The 10,692-nt window shown below is 46.5% G+C and overlaps 1 pseudogene; it reads right to left on the bottom strand.

The window, feature by feature from the left end:
- Positions 1-863: 863 nt before the first annotated feature.
- Positions 864-10,627, bottom strand: LOC139262705 (photoreceptor outer segment membrane glycoprotein 2-like; annotated as a pseudogene).
- Between the last annotated feature and the right edge of the window lie 65 nt (positions 10,628-10,692).

Genomic DNA, 10,692 nt, shown 5'->3' with positions numbered 1-10,692 from the left:
AAACACTATGCAGTGAAGGGGTTGCAGGTTTGATTTCCCCCACCTCGCACCCTCAGTGGTAGCACCCTCGCCTGAGACAGAAGCTAATGGATTCAAGTCTCACTCCAGCGACTTGAGCACGTAATCCAGGCTGTCACTTCAGTACAATACTGAGGGAGTGCTGCACTGTCGGAGGTGCCGTCTTTCGGATGAGACGTCAAACCGAGTTATTAAAGACCCTGCCGCACTATTTTGGAGAAGAACACGGAAGTTCTCCCCCGGTCTCCTGACCAGTATTTATCCCTCAACCAATATCACTACAAACAGATAATTATCTCATTGCTGTTTGTGGGAGCTTGCTGTGTGCAAATTGGCTGCTGTGTTTCCCTACAATACAAGTGACTACACTTCAAACGTATTTCATTGGCTGTTAAGCACTCTGAGACATCCTGAGTTTGCACAAGACCGATCATAGGATGTAAAATAGGTTTAAAAACATCTGTTCCATCATTTCCTGGTGAATCCAGTTGTTGAAGAAACAAAAAACAAAACAACAGCGTCCCGTGGAAAACAATGGAATCTTCCGTGAATCATACAGTGCTGGAATTTCGGGGCCAAAATAGAGAGCTTCCAACTATTTCCCAACCAGGGAGTGCTGTAAATGTCTATTGAAAATAACAAAAACTCCCCAAACATCTGCAATAGATTCAGCATCCACTGAAGTGTATGATATATTTAAGTAATGTAACATTTGACCACTGCTTTGTTGGAACATTTACCCCTTCACCGTTCTGTAGTGATCCCACTCAGAAACACATCAAGACAGACTTTCATGTAATTCTAAAACAAAGAAGATCCCGAAAGATGCCGAGGCTCTGTTGGTCTTAGCGGGCAGTGGGAATGGCTTTGGGCAGAATAAAGTCTGCTCCATACTCCGCTGTGTTAATATCCATATTGCGATCTTCCCTTCCCGAGACGGTGGATATCTGATCGACCGTGTGCAGGCTTTTGATGATGTTGAAGTTTGTTTTGGCTTTTTTTACGAAGTTGTTCTGCAGTAGCCAGCCCTCGGAGTGACACTCCGGGTCACCTTGCATTTTCCATTGCGGTCTGGAGGTATCTGACACCGGTGAGAACTGAGACCTACAGCCAAGCAGAAAAGTCTTTTAAGAAAAGGAAGGTAGAAATACATATTTATACAGCGCCTCACATGACCTCAGGATGTCCCAAAGCGCTTTGCAACCAATGAAGTACTTTTAGAGTGTAGTCACTGTTGTAATGCAGCAGCCAATTTGTGCACAGCAAGCTCCCACAAACAGCAATGTGAAAGTGACCAAATAATCTCTTTTAGTGATGTGGGTTGAGGGATAAATATTAGCCAGGGTGCCGGGGAGAACTCCCCCTGCTCTTCTTCAAATAGTGCTGTGGGACCTTTTACTGAGAGGGCAGAAGGCTTAATGGCTCATCCGAAAGACGGCACCTCCAGCAGTGCAGCACTCCCTCAGTACCGCACTGGAAGTGTCAGCCTAGATTTTGTGCTCAGTCTCTGTGTTAGGACTTGAACCACAACCTTCTGACTGAGAGGCGAGAGTGCTGCCCACTGAGCCACAGCTTTCACCTGAAACTCATTTACTTTCAAATACGAGAAAATCATACGTTCCTAGCTGACGCAGCCAGCAGATGGAGAAAGAAAGAAAGACTTGCATTTATATAGCACCTTTCACAACCTCAGCCAATGAAGTACATTTGGAGTGTAGTCACTGTTGTCATCATCATAGGCAGTCCCTCAGAATTGAGGAAGACATGCTTCCACTCCTAAAGTGAATTCTTTAATGGCTGAACAGTCTGATTCGAGAGCTACAGACCCTGTCACAGGTGGGACAGACATTCTTCAAGGGAAGGGTTCGGTGGGGCTGGTTTTCCGTGTGCTCCTTCCGCTGCCTGCGCTTGGCCTCTTCACGCTCTTTGTGTTGGGACTCGAAGAGCTCAACGCCCTCCCGGATACACTTTCTCCACCTCGGGCGGTCTTTGGCCAGGGTCTCCCAGGTGTCAGTGGTGATGTCGCACTTTACCAGGGAGGCTTTGAGAGTGTCCCTGTAATGTTTCCGCTGTCCTCCTTTGCTCGTTTACCATGAAGGAGCTCCGCATAAAGCATTTGCTTGGGGAGTTTCGTGTCTGGCATGCATACTATGTGGCCTGCCCAGTGAAGCTGATCGAGTGTGGTTAGTGCTTCAATACTGGGGATGTTAGCCTGGGCGAGGACACTGATGTTGGTGCGCCTGTTCTCCCAGGGGATTTGCAGGATCTTGCGGAGACGTCGTTGGTGATATATCTTCAGCGACTTGAGGTGCCTTCTATACATCGTCCATGCCTCGGATCCATACAGGAGGGCGGGTATTACTACAGCCCTGTAGACCATGAGCTTGGTGGTAGATTTGAGGGCCTGGTCTTCAAACACTCTTTTCCTCAGACGGCCGAAGGCTGCACTGGCGCACTGGAGGCGATGTTGAACCTCCGCATCAATGTCTGCCTTTGTAGATAAGAGGCTCCTGAGATATGGGAAATGGTCCACGTTGTCGAGGGCCGCGCCGTGAATCTTGATGATTGGAGGGCAGTGCTGTGCGGTGGGGACAGGCTGGTGGAGGACCTTTGTCTTACGGCTGTTAAGCGTAAGGCCCATGCTTTCATATGCCTCAGTAATATGGGAAACACAGTCGCCAATTTGCACACAGCAAGCTCCCACAAACAGCAATGTGATAATAATCAGATAATCTGTTTTAGTGATGTTGATTGAGGGATAAATATTGGCCAGGACATCGGGGATAACTCCCCCTGTTCATCCTCAAAATAGTGACATAGGATCTTTTATATCCACCTGAGAGGGTAGACGGGGCCTCGGTTTAATGTCTCGTCCAAAAGATGGCACCTCCGACAGGGCAGCACTCCCTCAGCACTGCACTGGAGTGTCAGCCTAGATTTTTGTGCTCAAGTCCCTGGAGTGGGATTTGAACCCACGACCTTCTGCCTCAGAGGCGAGAGTGCTACTCACTCACCAACGCCTGACACAAAGGGGGTTGTTGTACATCTTACTCCAGAAGTTTACCTCAAAGAGCCAGATGATGAGCATAGAGAGGCCAATGGACTGCACTATCTGGCTGTAATGATCCAGCAGTGCCTGTCTGCAGCCGGTTGTCCAGTGGTTGAGCTCCTCTGTCAGGCCATCGTGATTGTAGTGGGCCAAGTGATTGGTGGTTGGTGGTTGGTGAGCTGACGCTGGATACAAGGACGGGGCGAGTTGAGGTTGCAGCAGCTGAATGGAATCCCATCCAACAAGTACTTCCCATCCACATTACTCTTCAAACGGCTGCAATCAGACAACGGCTCACATGTAAACACTGTAACCCACCTCCTCCACATTAATACACTGCCAAACTAGACTCAATTCATCCAAGGCGCAGAAGTCCTAGAATCTCCCAGCACATAAGGAGGTAACATTTCTGCAATGCTGCACTCCCAGGGGAGATGGAATGATTGCAGGAAGTGCAGGATGGAGATGGAGCTGTAATACTGACTGATTCTCTCTCTCTCTCTTCTCTCCTTCTCTTTCTCCATATCCCACTTCTTCAGGTTCTCCTCCAATCACACCAGTTGTGGGATTTGGGCGGGGACGGTGCTATGGGGAAGGAAGCAACCAATGGGAGTGGTGCTTTGAGGAAGGGTCAATAAGTAAAGGTCAGGAGAGGCTTGGGTTTTGAAACCCTGTAGAATGCGGACAAAGGTAAAGGGACATCAGTTCAGGAGTTCCACCATTTTAGAAACATAGAAAGTAGGTGCAGGAGTAGGCCATTCGGCCCTTCGAGCCTGCACCACCATTCAATAAGATCATGGCTGATCATTCACCCTCTTGAATATATCTAACGAACTGGCATCAACAACTCTCTGCGGTAGAGAATTCCACAGGTTCATAATTCTCTGAGTGAAGAAGTTTCTCCTCATCTCAGTCCTAAATGGCTTACCCCTCAGATTAGGAGACCAGAATGGAGCACAATATTTCAGATGAGGCCTCACCAAGACCTTGTACAACTGCAGTAAGACCTCCCTGCTCCTATACTCAAATCCCCTAGCTATGAAGGCCAACATACCATTTACTTTCTTCACCGCCTGCTGTACCTGCATGCCAACTTTCAATGACTGATGTACCATGACACCCAGGTCTCGTTATACCTCCCCTTTTCTTAATCTGCCGCCATTCAGATAATATTCTGACTTCATTTTTTGCCACCAAAGTGGATAACCTCACATTTATCCACATTATACTGCTCTGCCATGCATTTGCCCACTCACCTAACCTGTCCAAGTCACCCTGCAGCCTCTTAGCATCCTCCTCACAACTCACACCATCACCCAGCTTAGTGTCATCTGCAAACTTGGAGATATTACACTCAATTCCTTCATCTAAATCATTAATGTATATTGTAAATAGCTGGGGTCCCAGCACTGAGCCCTGCGACACCCCGCTAGTCACTGCCTGCCATTCTGAAAAGGATCCATTTATCCCGACTCTCTGCTTCCTGTCTGCCAACCAGTTCTCTATCCACGTCAGTACATTACCCCCAATACCATGTGCTTTAATTTTTCACACCAAGTTCTTGTGTGGGATCTTGTCAAAAGCCTTTTGAAAGTCCAAATACACCTCATCCACTGGTTCTCTCTTGTCCACTCTACTAGTTACATCCTCAAAAAATTCCAGAAGATTTGTCAAGCATGATTTCCCTTTCATAAATCCATGCTGACTTGGACCGATTCCAACATTTTCCCCACTACTGAAGTCAGGCTAACCGGTCTATAATTACCCGTTTTCTCTCCCTCCTTTTTTAAAAAGTGATGTTACATTAGCTACCCTCCAGTCCATAGGAACTGATCCAGAGTCGATAGACTCTTGGAAAATGATCACCAATGCATCCACTATTTCTAGGGCCACTTCCTTTAATACTCTGGGATGCAGACTATCAGGCCCCGGGGATTTATCGACCTTCAATCCCATCAATTTCCCTAACACAATTTCCCACCCAATAAGGATTTCCTTCAGTTCCTCCTTCTCACTAGACTGTCGGTCCCCTAGTATTTTCGGAAGATTATTTGTGTCTTCCTTCGTGAAGACAGAACCAAAGTATTTGTTCACCTGGTCTGCCATTTCTTTGTTCCCCATTATAAATTCACATGAATCTGACTGCAAGAGATCTACATTTGTCTTCACTAATCTTTTTTTCTTCACGTATCTATAGAAGCTTTTGCAGTCAGTTTTTATGTTCCCAGCAAGCTTCCTCTCGTACTCTATTTCCCCCCTCCTAATTAAACCCTTTGTCCTCCTCTGCTGAATTCTAAATTTCTCCAAGTCCTCAGGTTTGCTGCTTTTTCTGGCCAATTTATATGTCTCTTCCTTGGATTTAACACTATCCTTAATTTCCCTTGTTAGCCACCTTCCCCGTTTTATTTTTACTCCAGACAGGGATGTACAATTGTTGAAGTTCATCCATGTGATCTTTAAATGTTTGCCATTGCCTATTCACCATCAACCCTTTAAGTATCATTCGCCAGTCTATTCTAACCAATTCACGTCTCATACCATCGAAGGGAATGAGTCAGTGTGGAGAATAGGAGCCTTGATTTTAACCACCAAAGCTGCTGAAGAATGTAAAGCAGGAGGAAGCAAAGAAAACCGAGAGGGTCAATATTACCCATAAAATACAGAGATACAATGAATACTGGAAAAGAACATAAGAACAAAAGAAATAGGAGCAGGAGTAGGCTATATGGCCCCTCGAGCCTGCTTCGCCATTCAATACGATCATGGCTGATCTGATCATAGACTCAGCTTCACTCCCCATAACCCTCTTTTCCCTTAATGGTTAAGAAACGGTCTATTTCTGACTTAAATTTATTCAATGTCCCAGCGTCCACATTTCTCTGAGGCAGCGAATTCCACAGATTTACAACCCTCTGAGAGAAGAAATTCCTCCTCATCTCTGTTTTAAATGGGCGGCCCCTTATTCTAAGATTATGCCGTCTAGTTCTAGTCTCCCCCATCAGTGGAAACATCTTCTCTGCATCCACCTTGTCAAGCCCCCTCATAATCTTATACGTTTCGATAAGATCACCTCTCATTCTTCTGAATTCCAATGAGTAGAGGCCCAACTTACTCAACCTTTCCTCATAAGTCAAACCCCCTCATCCCCGGAATCAACCCAGTCTTCTTCTCCTCCTTGACCGAGCAGCAGGTAAAGCAGAGAAGCCTTCCTCTGATCGCTGTGTCCATGTGAAAGTGTGAGGTCAGGAATTTTGCAGAAAAAAATCAAAGAGCAAGTTATTATTTAACTGGAGAAAGATTGCAAAGTGCTGCAGTACAGCAGGGCCTGGGGGTACTTGTGCATGAAACACAAAAGGATAGTATGCAGGTACAGCAAGTGATCAGGAAGGCCAATTAAATCTTGGCCTTTATTGCAAAGGTTGGAGTATAAAAGCAGGGATGTGAGGCCACACCTGGAATACCGCATGCAGTTTTAGTTTCCATATTTACGAAAGGATATACTTGCTTTGGAGGCAGTTCAGAGAAGGTTCACTAGGTTGATTCTGGAGATGAGGGGGTTGACTTATGAGGAAAGGTTGAGTAGGTTGGGCCTCATTGGAATTCAGAAGAATGAGAGGTGATCTTATCGAAACATATAAGATTATGAGGGGGCTTGACAAGGTAACATAGAAACATAGAAACATAGAAAATAGGTGCAGGAGCAGGCCATTCAGCCCTTCTAGCCTGCACCGCCATTCAATGAGTTCATGGCTGAACATGAAACTTCAGTACCCCCTTCCTGCTTTCTCGCCATACCCCTTGATCCCCCGAGTAGTAAGGACTTCATCTAACTCCCTTTTGAATATATTTAGTGAATTGGCCTCAACTACTTTCTGTGGTAGAGAATTCCACAGGTTCACCACTCTCTGGGTGAAGAAGTTTCTCCTCATCTCGGTCCTAAATGGCTTACCCCTTATCCTTAGACTGTGACCCCTGGTTCTGGACTTCCCCAACATTGGGAACATTCTTCCTGCATCCAACCTGTCCAAACCCGTCAGAATTTTAAACGTTTCTATGAGGTCCCCTCTCACTCTTCTGAACTCCAGTGAATACAAGCCCAGTTGATCCAGTCTTTCTTGATAGGTCAGTCCCACCATCCCGGGAATCAGTCTGGTGAATCTTCGCTGCACTCCCTCAATAGCAAGAATGTCCTTCCTCAAGTTAGGAGACCAAAACTGTACACAATACTCCAAGTGCGGCCTCACCAAGGCCCTGTACAACTGTAGCAACATCTCCCTGCCCCTGTACTCAAATCCCCTCGCTATGAAGGCCAACATGCCATTTGCTTTCTTAATCGCCTGCTGTACCTGCATGCCAACCTTCAATGACTGATGTACCATGACACCCAGGTCTCGCTGCACCTTCCCCCTTCCTAATCTGTCACCATTCAGATAATAGTCTGTCTCTCTGTTTTTACCACCAAAGTGGATAACCTCACATTTATCCACATTATACTTCATCTGCCACGCATTTGCCCACTCACCTAACCTATCCAAGTCACTCTGCAGCCTCATAGCATCCTCCTCGCAGCTCACACTGCCACCCAACTTAGTGTCATCCGCAAATTTGGAGATACTACATTTAATCCCCTCGTCTAAATCATTAATGTACAATGTAAACAGCTGGGGCCCCAGCACAGAACCTTGCGGTACACACTAGTCACTGCCTGCCATTCTGAAAAGTACCCAATTACTCCTACTCTTTGCTTCCTGTCTGACAACCAGTTCTCAATCCACGTCAGCACACTACCCCCAATCCCATGTGCTTTAACTTTGCACATTAATCTCTTGTGTGGGACCTTGTCGAAAGCCTTCTGAAAGTCCAAATATACCACATCAACTGGTTCTCCTTTGTCCACTTTACTGGAAACATCCTCAAAAAATTCCAGAAGATTTGTCAAGCATGATCTCCCTTTCACAAATCCATGCTGACTTGGACCTATCATGTCACCATTTTCCAAATGCGCTGCTATGACATCCTTAATAATTGATTCCATCATTTTACCCACTACTGAGGTCAGGCTGACCGGTCTATAATTCCCTGCTTTCTCTCTCCCTCCTTTTTTAAAAAGTGGGGTTACATTGGCTACCCTCCACTCGATAGGAACTGATCCAGAGTCAATGGAATGTTGGAAAATGACTGTCAATGCATCCGCTATTTCCAAGGCCACCTCCTTAAGTACTCTGGGATGCAGTCCATCAGGCCCTGGGGATTTATCGGCCTTCAATCCCATCAATTTCCCCAACACAATTTCCCGACTAATAAAGATTTCCCTCAGTTCCTCCTCCTTACTAGACCCCCCGACCCCTTTTATATCCGGAAGGTTGTTTGTGTCCTCCTTCGTGAATACTGAACCAAAGTACTTGTTCAATTGGTCTGCCATTTCTTTGTTCCCCGTTATGACTTCCCCTGATTCTGACTGCAGGGGACCTACGTTTGTCTTTACTAACCTTTTTCTCTTTACATATCTATAGAAACTTTTGCAATCCGCCTTAATGTTCCCTGCAAGCTTCTTCTCGTACTCCATTTTCCCTGCCCTAATCAAACCCTTTGTCCTCCTCTGCTGAGTTCTAAATTTCTCCCAGTCCCCAGGTTCGCTGCTATTTCTGGCCAATTTGTATGCCACTTCCTTGGCTTTAATACTATCCCTGATTTCCCTTGATAGCCACGGTTGAGCCACCTTCCCTTTTTTATTTTTACGCCAGACAGGAATGTACAATTGTTGTAATTCATCCATGCGGTCTCTAAATGTCTGCCATTGCCCATCCACAGTCAACCCCTCAAGTATCATTCGCCAATCTATCTTAGCCAATTCACGCCTCATACCTTCAAAGTTACCCTTCTTTAAGTTCTGGACCATGGTCTCTGAATTAACTGTTTCATTCTCCATCCTAATGCAGAATTCCACCATATTATGGTCACTCTTCCCCAAGGGGCCTCGGACAATGAGATTGCTAATTAATCCTCTCTCATTACACAACACCCAGTCTAAGATGGCCTCCCCCCTAGTTGGTTCCTCGACATATTGGTCTAGAACACCATCCCTTATGCACTCCAGGAAATCCTCCTCCACCGTATTGCTTCATGGATGCAGAGAGAATGTTTCCACTGATGGGGGAGACTAGAACTAGAGGGCACGATCTTAGAATAAGGGGCCGCCCATTTAAAACAGATGAGGAGAAATTTCTTCTCGCAGAGGGTTGTAAATCTGTGGAATTCTCTGCCTCAGAGAGCTGTGGAAGCTGGGACATTGAATAAATTTAAGACAGAAATAGACAGTTTTTTAAACGATAAGGGGATAAGGGGTTATGGGGAGCGGGCAGGGAAGTGGAGCTGAGTCCATGATCAGATCAGCTAGGATCTTATTGAATGACGGAGCAGGTTTGAGGGGCCGTATGGCCTACTCCTGCTCCTATTTCTTATGTTCTTATGTAAAAAGCAAGGGACCCAGCACTGAGCCCTGCGGAACCCCACTGGAAACATTCTTCCAGTCATAAAAACATCCATCAACCATTACCCTTTGCTTCCTGCCTCTGAGCCAATTTTGGATCCAACTCGCTACTTTTCCCTGGATCCCATGGGCTTTTAATTCCTTGACCAGTCTGTCATGTGGGACTTTATCAAAAGCCTTGCTAAAATCCATTTACACTATATCAAACACACTACCCTCATCGACCCTCCTTGTTACCTCCTCAAAAAGTTCAATCAAGTTAGTCAGACACGACCTTCCTTTAACAAATCCGTGTTGACTGTCCTTGATTAATCTGTGCCTTTCTAAATTAAGATTTATCCTGTCCCTCAGAGTTTTTGCGATAATGTTCCCACCACCGAGGTTAGGCTGACAGGCCTGGAATTACTCCCTTCTTAAACAAAGGTACCACATTAGCAGTCCTCCCGTCCTCTGGTATAGTTTGAATCTCCCAGTGCTTTTCCCCGGATATTCATCTCTACTTACTCTTGAACCTCTTTCGAGTTCATGTTCAAGTAGCTTGTGCTGATCCACTGGATCTCAAACCAGTCTCTGAATCCGTTGTTCCCGCAGCAGTGGAACTCGAAGTGCAGTTCATCCATGGTCTTCTTCAAGAAACACCGGCCCGGGATGTCAGTGTCCTTGTAAAACCTCATGGCTTGCTTGAGGCCCAGCTAGAGGGATTCCTCCAGCATGTTCCTCATGGTGTAGCACATCAGGGCCCCCGCCAGGATGCAGAAGGTGAAGAAGAAGGTGCAGATGATGTAGGGGAGCATGACGAGCCTCCAGCTGGAAAACCTGTTGCCGTCCGAGCAGTCGTGGCAGATCTTGCCCCCGAGGAGGCTGACAGCGCAGGCAATAGCCCCCACAGGGACCGAGTCCGTCTGCCCGCTCGCCATCACCTCGCGCCGTTTCCTGATCTCCGTCTTCAGGAAAACTCCCAAGCTGATCAAAACCAGCCCCATCATGACCGACACCCAGTTCAAGATTCACAGCACCTGGGCCAGCTTGTCCCTCTTGCTCCTGGTGAATTTCATTCTGAGGACCGCCATGGCGGAGTCCGACTCGGTCCCAGTGTAAACCAATCGGCAACTCTGCCCCCGAGAGCCGAGGTCAC

The sequence above is a fragment of the Pristiophorus japonicus genome, chromosome 4 (genome assembly GCF_044704955.1).
Source record: "Pristiophorus japonicus isolate sPriJap1 chromosome 4, sPriJap1.hap1, whole genome shotgun sequence".
NCBI classification, from domain to species: domain Eukaryota; kingdom Metazoa; phylum Chordata; class Chondrichthyes; family Pristiophoridae; genus Pristiophorus; species Pristiophorus japonicus.
Note: the sequence above shows the minus strand (reverse complement) of the source record. Positions and strands in the feature narration are given on the sequence as shown.